At 39.2% G+C, this 17,231-nt stretch overlaps 1 pseudogene; it reads right to left on the reverse strand.

The window, feature by feature from the left end:
• Positions 1 to 1,343: 1,343 nt before the first annotated feature.
• On the reverse strand, positions 1,344 to 14,404 carry LOC113902072 (annotated as a pseudogene).
• Between the last annotated feature and the right edge of the window lie 2,827 nt (positions 14,405 to 17,231).

Consider the following 17,231-nt stretch of genomic DNA (forward strand, 5'->3'; position numbering starts at 1 on the left):
TCACTCCAAATATATATATATATATAATTAGGAGAAAAATAACTGAATTTCCTTAAACATTTCACAATACTGATTCACTCAATTTAGAATCAGATTTCAAATAGACACTAGAGCTGGATTAAAATCTATATGATACCAAGATTCCTTTCACTTTCAAAAGTGTGTGATTTTATATATGATCAAAATACAGAATTATATCTCTGTAAGTGGACTCTAAAATATTTTTATAGTTCACTAGTAAAACTTAATTATTTAAAATATGAATCATTAGTATTATAAGGAAATATAGATATGTTCATAGGAAGTTAATCTAGAAATCCCCAAATCTGTTTAACTTCTTTTTTTATATATAATTAATTAATTTATTTTAATTGGAGGATAAATACTTTACAATATTGTGATGGTTTTTGCCATACATTGACATAAATCAGCCATGGTGTACATGTTTCCCCCCATCCTGAAACCCCTCCCACATCCCTTCCCCCTCGATCCCTCTGGGTTGTCCCAGAGCACCAGCTTTGAGTACCATACTTCATGGATTGAACTGGTCATCTATTTTTACATATGGTAATACACATGTTTCAGTGCTATTTTCTCAAATTATCCCACCCTCACTTTCTCCCACAGAGTCCAAAATTTGTTCTTTACATCTGTGTCTCTTTTGCTGTCATTTATAAGGTTGTAAATATGGTCTTTCTAAATCTCATATATATGTGTCAATATACTACATTGATGTTTCCCTTTCTGGCTTACTTTGTATAATAGGCACCAGTTTCATCCACCTAATTAGAACTAACACAAATGCATTCATTTTTATATAAGCTGAGTAATACTCCATTGTTTATATATACCACAATTCCTTATTCTTTTGTGTACCAATGGACAACTAGGTTGCTTCTATATCCTAGCTACTGTAAACAGTGCTGCAATGAACATTGGTGTACATGTGTCTCTTTCAATTCTGGTTTCCTTAGTGTGTATGCCCAGCAGTGGGATTGTTGGGTCGTATGAAAGTTCTATTTCCAGGTTTTTAAGGAATCTTCACACTGTTCTCCATAGTGGCTGTACTAGTTTGTATTCCTACCAATAGTGTAAGAGGGTTACCTTTTCTCCACACCCTCTCCAGCATTTATTGTTTGTAGATTTTTTTTTCTTCTCATTAAACTTTTTTTAATCGGTCTCAAATTCTGTGACAGATTTTTGGTCAAGTTGTTTTCATTAAAAAGTACTGATTTTAAAAACTAATAACTTAAACTGCCACACACAAAACATGGTCCACAAAAACATTCTCCTTTCCTTCTGAAGGTTTTATGATGCATTGTTATCATTAACCAGTCTTTTACTATTAAACTTAAGTGGCCAATTGAGACAAACAGTTCTGAGACCGTTCTTCCACCACTGATTAAGACTGGGGTGGCAGGTATTGGGGATAATATTCATTTAGCCTTCTGAGCTTTCTGGGCAGACTTGGTGACCTTGCCAGCTCCAGCTGCCTTCTTGTCCACTGCTTTGATGACACCCACAGCAACTGTCTGTCTCATGTCACGCACAGCAAAACGGCCCAGGGGAGGATAATCAGAGAAGCTCTCGACATACATGGGCTTGCCAGGAACCATATCAACGATGGCAGCGTCACCGGATTTCAAGAATTTAGGGCCATCTTCCAGCTTTTTCCCAGAACGACGATCAATCTTCTCCTTCAGCTCAGCAAACTTGCAAGCAATGTGAGCTGTGTGACAATCCAGCACAGGTGCATATCCAGCACTGATTTGGCCTGGATGGTTCAAAATAATCACCTGAGCTGTGAAGCCAGCAGCTTCCATGGGTGGATCATTTTTGCTGTCACCAGCCACATTGCCATGACGGACATCTTTGACAGACACATTCTTGACATTGAAGCCCACATTGTCCCCAGGAAGGGCTTCACTCAATGCTTCATGGTGCATTTCTACAGACTTCACTTCAGTTGTTACATTGACTGGAGCAAAGGTGACCACCATGCCAGGTTTGAGAACACCAGTCTCCACACGACCCACAGGGACAGTACCAATACCACCAATTTTATAGACATCCTGGAGAGGCAAACGCAAGGGTTTGTCAGTTGGGCAAGTTGGTGGCAGAATGCAATCCAGAGCTTCAAGCAGGGTGGTTCCACTGGCATTGCCGTCCTTATGGGTGACTTTCCATCCCTTGAACCACGACATGTTAGCACTTGGCTCCAGCATGTTGTCACCATTCCAGCCAGAAATTGGCACAAATGCTACTGTGTCAGGGTTGTAGCCAATTTTATTAATGTAGGTGCTGACTTCCTTAACAATTTCTTCGTTATCTCTTCTGGCTATAGGGTGGCTCAGTGGAATCCATTTTGTTAATGCCAACAATTAGTTGTTTCACACCCAAGGTGTAAGCCAGAAGGGCATGCTCACGGGTCTGCCCATTCTTGGAGATACCGGCTTCAAATTCACCAACACCAGCAGCAACAATCAGGACAGCACAGTCAGCCTGGGATGTGCCTGTAATCATGTTTTTGATGAAGTCTCTGTGTCCTGGGGCATCAGTGACGATAACATAGTACTTGCTGGTCTCAAATTTCCACAGGGAGATATCAATGGTGATACCACGCTCATGTTCAGCTTTAAGTTTGTCCAAGACCCAGGCATATTTGAAGGAGCCCTTTCCCATCTCGGCAGCCTCCTTCTCGAACTTTTCAATTGTTCTCTTGTCGATCCCGCCACATTTGTAGATCAGATGGCCAGTCGTGGTAGACTTCCCTGAATCTACGTGCCCAATGACAACGATGTTGATGTGGGTCTTCTCCTTTCCCAATATGGCTTAGGTTTAACGGTGGTTTTCACAACACCTGTGTCCTGGCGGCGAACCTGTTGTGAAAAAAGCTGTTTGTAGATTTTTTGATGGCAGCCATTCTGACTGGCACGAGATGGTACCTCACAGTGGTTTTGATTTTTCATTTCTCTCATAACGAGTGATGTTGAGCATCTTTTCATGTGTTTATTATCTATCTTAATGTCTTCCTTGAAGAAATGCCTGTTAGATCTTTGGCCCATTTTTTTGACTGGGTTTATTTTTCTGGTATTGAGCTGCATGAGATGTTTGTATACTTTGGAAATTAATTCTTTTTTTTTTTTTTTAATATTATTTTCTCCCATTCTAAAGGGTACCTTTTAATCTTGCTTATACTTTCCTTCATTGTGAAAAAGCTTTTAAGTTTAAATAAGTCCCATTTATTTATTTTTGTTTTTTATTTCCATTACTCTGGGAGGTGGGTCATAGAGGACCTTGCTGTGATTTATTTCTGATAATATTCTGCCTATATCTTCCTCAAGGAGTTTCATTTCATTTTCTAGTCTTACATTTAGATCTTTAATTCATTTTTAGTTTATTTTTGTGTATGGTGTTACAAAGTGTTCTAGCATGTTCCATTGATCTATATTTCTCTGTTTGTGTCAGTACCATACTGTATTGATAACTGTAGCTTTGTAGTATAGTCTGAAGTTAGGAAGGTTGATTCCTCCAGTTCAATTTTTCTTGCTCAAGATTGCTTTGGCTATTCAAGGCTTTTTTGTGTTTCCATACAAATTGTGATATGGTTTGTTCTAGTTCTGTGAAAAATAATGGTAATTGATAGGGATGGCACTGAATCTATAGATTATTTTGGGTTATATACTCATTTTCACTATATTCATTCTTTTAATCCACAAACATGGTATATTTCTGTCTATTTGTGTCACTTTTTATTTCTTTCATCATTGTTTTATCATTTTCTTTATGTAGGTATTTTGTTCCTTAAGGTAAATTTATTCTTAAGTATTTTATTATTTTCATTGTAATGGTGGAGGGGATTGTTTCCTTAATTACTCCTTCTGTTTTCAAAATTTTAGTGTATAAGAATGCAAAGGATTTCTGGGTATTAATTTTATATCCTGCATCTTTATTATATACATTGATTCAATTCAGTTCAGTTCAGTGGCTCAGCCGTGTCTGACTCTGTGCAATCCCATGAATCACAGGGTGCCAGGCCTCCCTGTCCATCACCAACATCTGGAGTTTACCCAAACTCATGTCCATTGAGTTGGTGATGCTATCCAGCCATCTCATCCTCTATCGTCCCCTTCTCCTCCTGCCTCCAATTCCTCTAAGCATCAGGGTCTTTTCCAATGAGTCAACTCTTCACATGAGTTAGCCAAAATATTGGAGTTTCAGCCTCAGCATCAGTCCTACCAATGAACACCCAGGACTGATATCCTTTAGGATGGACTGGTTGGATCTCCTTGCAGTCCAAGAGGCTCTCAAGAGTCTTCTCCAACACCACAGTTCAAAAGCATCAGTTCCTCAGTGCTCAGCTTTCTTCACAGTCCAACTCTAACATCCATACCTGACCACTGGAAAAACCATAGCCTTGACTAGACAGAACTTGTTGGCAAAGTAATGTGTCTGCTTTTGAATATGCTATCTAGGTTGGTCATAACTTTCCTTCCAAGGAGTAAGAGTCTTTTAATTTCATGGCTACAATCACCATCAGCAGTGATTTTGGAGCCCAGAAAAATAAAGTCAGCCACTGTTTCCCCATCTATTTCCCATGAAGTGATGGGACCAGATGCCATGATCTTAGTTTCCTAAATGTTGAGCTTTAAGCCAACTTTTTCACTCTCCTCTTTCACTTTCATCAAGAAGCTTTTTAGTTCCTGTTCATTTTCAGCCATAAGGGTAGGTCATCTGAATATTTGAGGTTATCAATATTTCTCCAGGCAATCTTGATTCCAGCTTCTGCTTCTTCCAGCCCAGCCTTTCATATGATGTACTCTGGATATAAGTTAAATAAGAAGGGTGACAATCTACAGCCTTAACGTACTCCTTTTCCTATTTGGAACCAGTCTATTGTTCCATGTCAAGTTCTAACTGTTGCTTCCTGACCTGCATATAGGTTTCACATGAGACAGGTCAGATGGTCTGGTATTCCCATCTTTCAGAATTTTCCACAGTTTATCATGATCCACAGAGTCAAAGGCTTTGGCATAGTCAATAAAGCAGAAATAGATGTTTTTCTGGGACTTTCTTGCTTTTTCGATGATCCTGTAAATGTTGACAATTTGATCTCTGGTTCTTCTGCCTTTTCTAAAACCAGCTTGAACATCTGGAAGTTCACAGTGAGTATTGCTGAAGCCTGGCTTGAAGAATTTTGAGCATTACTCTAATAGCATGTGAGATTAGTGCAATTGTGCAGTAGTTTGAGCATTCTTTGGCATTGCCTTTCTTTGGGATTGGAATGAAAACTGAACTTTTTCAGGCCTGTGGCCAGTGCTGAGTTTTCCAAATTTGCTGGCATATCGAGTGCAGCACTTTCACAGCATCATCTTTCAGAATTTGAAATAGCTCAACTGCAATTCCATCACCTCCACTAGCTTTGTTCATAGTGATGCTTTCTAAGGACTACTTGACTTCACATTCCAGGATGTCTGGCTCTAGGTCAGTGATCACACCATCATAATTATCTTGGTAGTGAAGATCTTTTTTTGTACAGTTATTCTGTGTATTCTTGACACCTCTTCTTAGTATCTTCTGCTTCTGTTAGATCCATACCATTTCTGTCCTTTATCGAGCCCATCTTTGCATGAAATGTTCCCTTGGTATTTCTAATTTTTTAAGTGATGTCTAGTCTTTTCCATTCTGTTGTTTTCCTCTATTTCTTTGCATTGATCACTGAGGAAGGCTTTCTTATTTCTCCTTCCTATTCTTTGGAACTCTGAATTCAGATGCTTCTATCTTTCCTTTTCTCCTTTGCTTTTCACTTCTCTTCTTTTCACAGCTATTTGTAAGGCCTCCCCAGACAGCCATTTTGCTTTTTTGCATTTCTTTTCCATGGGGATGGTATTGATCCCTGTCTCCTGTACAATGTCATGAGCCTCCATCTATAGTCATCAGATACTTTGTCTATCAGATCTAGGCCCTTAAGTCTATTTCTCACTTCCACTGTATAATCATAAGGGATTTGCTGTAGGTCATACCTGAATGGTCTACTGGTTTTCCTTACTTTCTTAAACTTAAGTCTGAATTAGGCAATAAGGAGTTCATGATCTGAGCCACAATTAGCTCCCAGTCTTGTTTTTGCTGACTGTATAGAGCTTCTCCATCTTTGGCTGCAAAGAGTATCATCAATCTGATTTCGGTGTTGACCATCTGGTGATGTCCATGTGTAGTCTTCTTTTGTGTTGTTGGAAGAGGGTGTTTGCTATGACCAGTGCATTCTCTTGGCAAAACTCTATTAGCCGTTGCCCTGCTTCATTCCATACCACAAGGCCAAATTTGCCTGTTACTCCAGGTGTTTCTTGACTTCCTACTTTTGCATTCCAGTCCCCTATAATGAAAAGGACATCTTTTGGGGTGTTAGTTCTAAAAGGTCTTAGAGGTCTTCATAGAACAGTTCAACTTCAGCTTCTTCAGTGTTACTGGTTGGGGCAGAGGCTTGGATTACCGTGATATTGAATGGTTTGCCTTGGAAATGAACAGAGATCATTCTGTCATTTTTGAGATTGCATCCAAGTACTGCATTTTGGACTCTTTTGTTGACCATGATGGCTACTCCATTTCTTCTGAGGGATTCCTGCCCGCAGTAGTAGATATAATGGTCATCTGAGTTAAATTTACCCATCCCAGTCCATTTTAGTTCACTGATTCCTAAAATTTCAACGTTCACTCTTGCCATCTCCTGTTTGACGACTTCCAATTTGCCTTGATTCATGGACCTGACATTCTAGGTTCCTATGCAATATTGCTCTTTACAGCATCAGACCGTGCTTTATCACCAGTCACATCCACAACTTGGTGTTGTTTTTGCTTTGGCTCCATCCCTTCATTCTTTCTGGAGTTATGTCTCCACTGATTTCCAGTAGCATATTGGAAGCACGGTGGCTGCAACAGACTGCACAGGAAGCACGGCCGAGAGGAGCTACCTCACGTCCAAGGTCAGGGGCGGCGACCGAGAGTGCCAGGCTGTGAAGGCATAGGAGAGGCCAACGGGAGCTACCACACATCCGAGGTCAGGGGCAGCAGCTGAGAGGAGCTATCCCATGCCTGAGGTCAGGGGTGGCGGCTGAGAGGAGCTGCCCTACGTCCAAGGTCAGGGGTGGCGGCCAAGAGGAGCAATCCCACATCCATGTAGTGGTGGCTGCACAGGTGCAGGAGGGCCGAGAGGAGCTTTTCCACGTTCAAGGTCAGGAGGGGCAACCTCGTCCAAGGTAAGAAGCAGTGACTGTGCTTTGCTGGAGCAGCCGTGAAGAGATATCCCATGTCCAAGGTAAGAGAAACCCAAGTAAGATGGTAAGTGCTGCGAAAGGGCATCAGAAGGCAGAAACACTGAAACCATAATCACAGAAAATTAGCCAGTCTGATCACACAGACCACAGCATTGTCTAACTCAATGAAACTAAGCCATGACATGTGGGCCATCCAAGATGGACCCGTCATGGTGGAGAGGTCTGACAGAATGTGGTCCACTGGAGAAGGGAATGGTAAACCACTTCAGCATTCTTGCCTGGAGAACCCCATGAACAGTAATAACAGTATACATTGATTAGCTCTAGTAATTTTCTGATGGTGTCTTTAGGGTTTTCTATATAGAAGATCATGTCATCTGTATACAGTAAGAGTCTTACTTCTTTTCCAATCTGGATTCCTTTTATTTTTGCCATTGAAGGTAATGTTTGCTGTGGATTTGTCATATATGGCTTTTATTATGTTGAAATATGTTCCTTCTATGCCTGTTCTCTGGAGAGTTGTTGTCATAAATGAGTGCTGAATTTGGTCAAAGACTTTCATTGCATCTATTAAGATAATCATATGGTTTTTATCTTTCAACTTTTTAATATTGTGTATCACATTGATTGATTTGTGAATATTGAAGAATCCCTGCATCCCTTAGATAAAGCCCACTTGGTCATGATGATCTTTTTAATATATTGTTGGATTCTGTTTGCTCGAATTTCTGTTGAGGATTTTTGCATCTATGTTCATTATTGATTGGATAAGGAAATGGCAACCCATTCCAGTACCCTTGCCTGGAAAATCCCATGGGTGGAAGAACCTGGTAGGCTACTGTCCATGGAGTCGCAAAGAGCTTGACATGACTGAACGACTTCACTTTGTTTTTCATCAGTGATATTGGCCTGTAGTTTTCTTTTGTGTAGTATCTTTGTCTGGTTTTGGTATTAGGGTGATGGTGGCCTCATAGAATAAGTTTGGGAGATTATCTTCCTCTGCAATTTTCTGAAACAGTTTGAGTAGGATAGGTGTTAGCTCTTCTCTAAATTTTTGGTAGAATTCACCTGTGAATCTGCCTGCTCTTGGGCTTTTGTTTGCTGGAAGATTATTGATTGCAGTTTCAATTTCCATGCTTTATATGGGTTTTGTTAAGATTTTCTAATTCTCCCTGGTTCAGTTTTGGAAGGTTAAACTTTTCTAAAAATTGGTCATTTTCTTCCAAGTTGTCCATTTTATTGGCATATAGTTGCTGATAGTAGTCTCTTATGATCCTTTGCATTTCTGTGCTGTCTGTTGTGTCTTCTCCATTTTCATTTCTTTTTATTGATTTGATACTTCTCCCTTTTTGTCTTCATGAGTCTGGCTAACGGTTTGTCTATTTAATTTATTTCTCAAAGAAGAAGTTTTTAATGTTGTTGATTTTTGCTATAGTCTTCTTTGTTTCTTTTTCAGTTATTTCTGCTCTGATTTTTATGATTTCTTTCCTTCTACTAACTTTGGTCTTCTTCTTTTCTTCTTTTTCTGATTGTTTTAGGTGTAAAGTTAGGTTGTTTATTTGATGTTTCTCTTGTTTCCTGAGGTAGGCTTGTAGTACTATGAGCATTCCTTTTAACACTGCTTTTACTGAATCCCAGAGATTTGGGGCTATTGTGTGGTCATTTTTTTCTATGCATATTGATTTCCTTTTTGATTTCTTCTGTGAGCTGTTGGGTACTCAGAAGCATGTTGTTTAGCCTCCACATGTTTGTATTTTTAAGAGTTTTTTTTTTTTTTTTTTTTTCCTGTAGTTGACATCTAATCTTACCACATTGTCATTGGAAAAGATGCTTGAAATGATTTTAATTTTTAAAAAAATTTACCAAGGCTAGATTTATCACCCAGGATGTTATCTATCCTGGAGAATATTCCATGCACACTTGAGAAAAATATGAAATTCATTGTTTTTGGGTGAAATGCTCTATAGATATCAATTAGGTCTAACTAGTCCATTCTATCATTTAAAGTTTGTGTTTCCTTGCTAATTTTCTGTTTGGTTGATCTATCCACAGGTGTGAGTTGGGTATTAAAGTCCCGCACTATTATTCTGCTACTCTTAATTTCCTCTTTCATATTTGCTAGCATTTGCCTTATGTATTAAGGTGCTTCTATGTTGGGTGCATATGTATTTATGATTGTTATATCTTTTTCTTGGATTTATCCCATATTAAAAAGCAGAGAAATTACTTTGCCAACAAAGGCCCATCTAATCAAGGCTATGGTTTTTCCAGTAGTCATGTATGGATGTGAGAGTTGGACTATAAAGAATGCTGAGCACTGAGGAACTGATGTTTTTGAACTGTGGTGTTGGAGAAGACTCTTGAGAGTCCCCTGAACTGCAAGGAGATCCAACAAGTCCATCCTACAGGAGATCAGTCCTGGGTGTTCATTGGAAGGACTGATGTTGATGTTGAAGCTGAAACTCCAATACTTTGGCCACTTTGCAAATAGTTGACTCATTTGAAAATACCCTGATGCTAGGAAAGATGGAGGGCAGGAGGAAAACGGGATGACTGAGGATGAGATGGTTGGATGGCATCACCAACTCAATGGACATGAGTTTGAATAGGATCCGGGAGTTGGTGATGGACAGGGGGGCCTGGCGTGCTGCAGCTCATGGGGTCACAAAGAGTCGGACACAACTGAGCAACTGAACTGAACTCAACTGAATTATTGATAAGTATGATCCTCTTACCTTTTAGTTTGTTGTTCTGGGTTCATTTTTATAAACCTTTTTTATGTTCCCTGTCTAGAGAAGATACTTTAGCATTTTTTGAAGAGCTGGTTTGGTGGTGCTGAATTCTCTCAGCTTTTGCTTGTCTGTAAATCTTTTAATTTCTCCTTTATATCTGAATGAGATCCTTGCTGGGTAGAGTAATTTTGGTTGTAGGTTTTTCTCTTTCATCACTTTAAGTATGTCCTGCCCTTCCTTTCTGGCCTAAAGAGTTTCTATTGAAAGATCAACTGTTATTCTTATTGGACTCCCCTTGTGTGTTATTTGTTGCTTTTCTCTTGCTTCTTTTAATATTTTCTCTTTGTATTTGACCTTTGTTAGTTTGATTAATATGTGTCTTGGGGTGTTTCATCTTGGGTTTATCCTGTTTGGGACTCTCTGGGTTTATATAATTTGGGTGGCTATTTCCTCCCCCATTTTAGGGAAATTTTCTACTGTTGTCTTCTCCAGTATTTTCTCATGCCATTTCTTTTTGTCTTTTTCTTCTGAGACAGCCATGACTCGAATGCTGGGCATCAGACATTGTCCCAGAGGTCTTTGAGGTTGTCCTCATATATTTTTTTTTTAAATTCTTTTCTGTTTTCTTTTTTCCTCTCTGCTTCATTTATTTGCACCAACCTATCTTCCACCTCACTTATCCTCTCTTCTGACTCACTTATTCTACTGTTGGCTCTCTCCAGAGTGATTTTCATCTCAATTATTGCATTATTTATTATTGATTGACTCGTCTTTATTTTTTCTCAGTTCAGTTCAGTTCAGTCGCTCAGTCATGTCCGACTCTTTGCGACCCCATGTATCCCAGCACGCCAGGCTACCCTGTCCATCATTAACTCCCGGAGTTAACTCAGACTCACATCCATCAAGTCGGTGATACCATCCAGCCATCTCATCTTCTGTCATCCCCTTCTCCTCCTGCCCCCAATACCTCCCAGCATCAGAGTCTTTTCCAATGAGTCAACTCTTCGCATGAGGTGGCCAAAGTACTGCAGTTTCAGCTTTAGCATCATTCCTTCCAAAGAAATCCCAGGGTTGGTTTCCTTTAGAATGGACTGGTTGGATCTCCTTGAAGTCCAAGGGATTCCCAAGAGTCTTCTTCAACACCACAGTTCAAAAGCATCAATTCTTCGGTGCTCAGCCTTCTTCACAGTCCAACTCTCACATCCATACATGACCACTGGAAAAACCATAGCCTTGACTAGACGGACCTTTGTTGGCAAAGTAATATCTCTGCTTTTGAATATGCTATCTAGGTTGATCATAACTTTCCTTCCAAGGAGTAAGCGTCTTTTAATTTCATGGCTGCGGTCACCATCTGCAGTGATTTTGGAGTCCCAAAAAATAAAATCTGACACTGTTTACACTGTTTCCCCATCTATTTGCCATGAAGTGATGGGACCAGATGCCATGATCTTAGTTTTCTGAATGTTGAGCTTTAAGCAAACCTTTTCACTTTCCTCTTTCACTTTCATCAAGAGTCTTTTTACTTCCTCTTCACTTTCTGCCATAAGCGTGGTGTCATCTGCATATCTAAGGTTATTGATATTTCTCCCCGCAGTCTTGGTTCCAGCTTGTGCTTCTCCCTGCCCAACGTTTCTCATGATATACTCTGCATATAAGTTAAATAAGCAGGGTGACAATATACAGCTTTGCTGTACTCCTTTTCCTATTTGGAACCAGTCTGTTGTTCCATATCCAGTTCTAACTGTTGCTTCCTGACCTGCATTTAGGTTTATCAAGTGGCAGGTCAGGTGGTCTGGTATTCTCATCTCTTTCAGAATTTTCCACAGTTTATTTCTTCTAGGTCTTTGTAAAATACTTCTTGCACTTTACCAATCTCTGTCTGTAGTCTATTTTTCTGTAACTCCATTTTGTTTTCAAGATTTTGGATCATCTTCACTATCATTATTCTGAATTCTTTTTTCAAGTAGACTCCTTATCTCCTCCTCTTTCGTTTGGTTTGGTAGGTTTCTATGGCATTCCTTCACCGGCTGGATATGTCTCTGCCTTTTCATTTTGTCTAGATTGCTGTGCTTGGGGTGCCCTTTCTGCAGGCTGGAAGTTCGTAGTTCTTCTTAATTGTGGACTGCTCCCTGTGGGTGGGGTTCGACCAGTGACTTGTCAAGGTTTCCTGATTGGGGGAGTTTGCACCTTTGTTCTGGTGGGTGGAACTGGATCTCATCTCTCTGGAGTACTATGAAATATCCAGTAATGAGTTGTGGGGTGTCTATGGGTTTGGCATGGCTTTGGGCAGCCCATCTTTCAATATTCAGGTTTGTGTTCTTGCTTTCCTGGAGAATTAGTGTGGTGGAATTTGACTCTTGGGTGAAGCTTGGTTTCAGGGTAGGTACAGAGAATTTGGCGGGGGGAGATATTGTCTATTAATGTTCCCTGGATTCAGGAGTTCTCTGATGTTCTAAAGTTTTGGAATTAAGCTTCCTGCCTCTGAGTTTTGGTCCTTCTCTTACAGTATCCCCAAGACTTCTCCATCCATGCATCATTGAATATAAAACCCCTAAGTTATTGATGAAACAACTCTCCATAGTGAGGGACACCCATAGAGATTCACAAAGTTATATAAAGAGAAGAAGGAGGAGGTAGATAGAGGTGGCCAGTAGGAGAAAAGGGAGAGTCAAAAGGGGATAGAGTAATCAAGCCAGTAAAAAGTCAGACAAGACTGAACGACTGAACTGAACTGAACTGAATCAAATCCCTAAATGAAAATTCAAATTCAAAATCCCTAAAGAAAATGAAAACTCTAATCTAAGATTAGATTCTTAGAGGTGTAAAATTAATAATAAATACCAAAAAGCAAAGATTAAAAACATAGCATAGAGGTTAGATTCTCAAAAATACACTATAAAAAATAAAAACAAAATAAATCACAAACACATATATATATATATGGAATATATATATGTAAATATATACATATGGAATTTTTTAATGACTTTTTTTTTTGAAAGGTAATAGTAGGCTCTAAAAGTGAAAGTTAAAGGAGTAATAAAGAACTAAATTTTAAAAAATTAAAATAGTAAAATTATATCTAGGAATTTCTCTGGAGCTGTTGTGGGCAGTGTGGGATCAGTTCAGTGTCAGATAGTCCCTTGTTCCAGCTTTTGCTTGTTCTCAAGTTCTGTAAGTGCACTTCAGATGCACAGTCAGTATTAACTGCAGGGTTTTAATCTGTTGCACCTGTAACTTCTGGCGCAGTTCCCTCTTATTTGTTTATTTGGCTTCCTCTGTTTGCAAGTCTCTTCAGTGTCTACTTTCTGCCTTACATAAGGAGGCAAAGGTGATCACTAATTTAGGCTCACTCATTCAGTGTGTTGTGGGGAAGGAGGGACAATGCAAACTAATATCACTGGCATGTGTGGGGAGTGCTTGCAGTATATGGGCCACACTGGGTTTGTCAGAGCACAAGCTGGCATGTGCTTCCTGGGTCTACACTGCTCAGGCTCTTAGTTGCTCTGCAAGAGTACTGTCCCAAGTGAGTCCTGCATTTCATGCACTTCCCAGATCTAAACAGCTCAGGTTCTTGGGTACTCTACAAGGGCACAGACTTGGATGGGCTGTGCATTTTTTGCCCTTCCCAGGTCTGAGAAGCTCAGGTGACCAGGAGGTTGGAGAGTGCACTGTCCTATGTGGGCCATGCATCTAATTCACCTCCCTGGTTCCACCTGCTGTTTCCCAGGTATGCCATGAGAGCACAGTCCCAGGTGTGCTGTGTGTCTCCTCTGGGGATCTGATCTCAGGCTGTGATACTTATGGCAGATATCAGCTGTCCAGGATCCCAGGAAGACGTGGTGAGCAACTGGGAGCCTGCTCAGTTTGGTGGAAGATGCCGTCTCTGGGGCCAAGATTGCAGCAGCCCCTTGCCTTCCGGCTCTGGCTCTCTGCTTTTCCGCCTCTGTGGAGGGAGGGCCCTATATGACTATATGACAGCCAACTTGCTCTCCTTTTGTATTCTCTCAATCCTATGGTCTGTGAGTGTGCCAGAGTTCACCGTGCAATGTTAGAGCCTTTTCTGGTAAAGGTCTCTTCTCTCTCTCTCTCTTTCTCTCTCTCTGATGATCCCGTGGATTGGGTTGCTGTCTCACATTAGCTCCCTCAGACTGTCCTCAGGGCATTCAGGCCCTGTCCTTACCCTAAGGGACCTGTGAGGTAGCCCATGCCTCCCTGCCTAGCCCCGAATCACTGGTGGTGGACATGAGTGTCTGGCCACTTCTCTGTCTCCATTTGTAGCTACAGTTAGTTTTTTTTTTTTTCCCCCTTCCTGATTATGTTGCCCTCTGAAATTCCAAAACTCACCACAGACATACCTGTAAGAGGGTTTCTATTGTGTGGAAACCTCTCCTTCATGACTCCCTCCCCAGGACAGGTCTTGGTCCCTAAATCTTTTGTCTATATTTTTGCCTTGTGTATTTTGTCCTACCTCCTTTTGAAGAGATTTTTGACTTTCTGGATGCCTGGTGTCCTCTGCCAGAGTGCAGAAGTTGTTTCGTGGAAGTTGCTCAACTTTCAAACCATCTTTTGATGAATTTGTAGGACAGAAAGTGGTCTCCCCGTCCTATTCCTCCACAATCTTGGGAATGCCCCATTAACTTCTTAACCTTCTCAATACCTTGACAAAATTGTTAATTTGGCCATAGTCACATCATTTGTATAATGAAGGAAATGACAAGGCTGAGAACTACATGATCTATAAATTCTTTTTAACTTTTTAATCAAACAAAAGTATCAGATGTAAGCAAAACTTCTAAGAAGAAAATATAATTTTTATGAGGTGATAATCTTGCCTGAAACCCATTATTCTCCAATATACATGTATATTACTTTTTGTTGCTGTTGTTCTTGTTGTTTAGTCACTGTCATGTCCAACTCTTGTGACTCCATACATTGTAGTCTTCCAAGCTCCTCTGTCCATGGGATTTTTCCATAGAAGAATACTGGAGTGTGTTGCTATTTTCTTCTCCAGAGATATCCACCACCCATGTCTCTTGTATTGGCAAACCACTGAGCCACCTGTGAAGCCCTTTAAATTTAAGTATATTCCTTTACCCTTCAATTTTAGGTAGTTTTTGGATAGAGAGAAAGATAAGTGTATAGATATGTGATAAAAACAAGTATAGCAAAATAATAATTGTTAAATCTAGGTGCAGTGTACAATTTTTTCAACTTTGCTGTTTTAAGTTTTTCATAATGAAGTTGGGAAATAAACAAATAATCAGAATTATAAAAGAAATTCCCTCTAAATAAAGCTAATATAATATTAGAAGAGAAGTAAGTATTGCATGAGTTGGTTTTCTTTGACTATATTAAGTCCTTTCTAATATGTGGAACTACTAGAACTTTTATACATTGCTGGAGAGGATGTAAAATTATACAAACACTTTAGGAAACAATTCTGCACTTTCTTAAGAATTTAAATATATAATTGTCATGTAAACCTATTGCTCATCTTCTAGGTATTTGCCTAAGAAAATTAAAAAATAGTCTTTCACTTAAAAGCCAAACACCAGAAAGAATTCAAGATTTTACCAACACGTGAATGATAAAGAAAAAAATTGTCCAAAGAAATAGTTGTCAGCAATAAAAAAGAATGGGATGTTGATGAATATGGCAATATGAATGAATTTTGAAATCGTTAAACTGAGTGAAAAAGGTCAAATATGCATAATCTATGCTTTCAGATAATTTAGACTAGTCTATAGTGACAGAATGCCCTTCAGTGCTTCCCAGGTGACAAGGTGGACAAAAGGAAGAATGAATTACAAAAAGGCAGAAGGAAACTTTTGAGGATGATAGAAACGTGTATTATGGCCATGTTTTTTAGTTGATGCTTATATTGAAAATGTCCAAGTTTTACCCTTTAAATATGTGCAATTTATTAATAGTTTACTTCAACAATGTCTCGGTAAAATTACAAAAAAAAAAAAAACCAAGACACGAATTGGACTTTTCAAATATGCTTCAACACACAAACAGAAATACCTCAGAAGCAATATAAAGTAATATGAAGAACATTATAATTTTTAAATGGTGTATATATAGGGTTTTCCTTGTGCAAAATGGCTTTTAATGGATTTCATTTACAACCATGGGCATGCATTTTATTAGGTATGCCAGCTTTGTGGACACATTTTTTGTTTGTGCAACCTATGCTGTCACAGGATTACAAGCTTGGCTTAATGCTCTGCTGCACCCATCTTAAAATTCTTAATAATTTTTGAACAAGGGGGTCTCTCATTGTCATTTGCTACTGAATCTGACAAATTATGTAGCCAGTCCTGTGCCAGAGGCAATTTAATAGAACTAAGACTCTTGACAATAAAGAGTATATCTGCACTCAAAGTGTGTCTATTCATGTTTTGGAAATACTACATGGAAAACGATGTGGAAAGATATGGAAAACTCAAAGTAGATTTTTTGGTATCATTAGCAGGATAAAATGTTTATAGTCTCAAAGCACATGCTAAATGAAGACTTTCCTGACCAAGCTGGGCAATAACAACTATTAGAGGTCTAGATAGTTAATGATGAGTAATTCTCAGCAGGTCATATTTATTTCATTTTTTTCTTTCTGTGTCAGGGTATAAATTATACATCATTCCTGGATGTGTACTCATAGTTGGAGGTCATTTATAAGAATTATTAGAGACTTGATGATGTCCATGTTATTTGCTCTTGGGCTCTGCAGAAACAAACATGTTAAACCATCCTCCATAGATGTTTCTTGTACCAAAATTACTCAAACAGCCATGCACTTTACCAAAATTTCCAAGCAAGAAACATAAAAATGATTATGAGTGTTTAAGTAATTCAATCTCCCTTCGTTTGTTTACTTATTTATTTGCCAACAGGCATGATGAATATCAACAAACTGATCCAGTACTATCAGCAAGAGAAGTTGATTAATAATGTATCACCAGGAAACTAGCTGGTATTCATTTGTGTAACAAAAGCTTACCTTCTCGGTTTCTTCTCCTACTTTTACAAGTTTTAGGTTTGGTATATTGATGAGTCAAGAAAGGGCCAAGAAAGAGTCTTTGCCTTAGTTATACAGAAACCAACCATAACAATAAGTCCTAGGTCACTTGCTTGATGTTTCATAGCTAGATACAGCTATCGTCTTCAGACAATTTGTAAAACAAAACAAAACTCTAAGCCTTTGCTGAGTTATGAGTCT

The sequence above is a fragment of the Bos indicus x Bos taurus genome, chromosome 12 (genome assembly GCF_003369695.1).
Source record: "Bos indicus x Bos taurus breed Angus x Brahman F1 hybrid chromosome 12, Bos_hybrid_MaternalHap_v2.0, whole genome shotgun sequence".
NCBI lineage: Eukaryota > Metazoa > Chordata > Mammalia > Artiodactyla > Bovidae > Bos > Bos indicus x Bos taurus.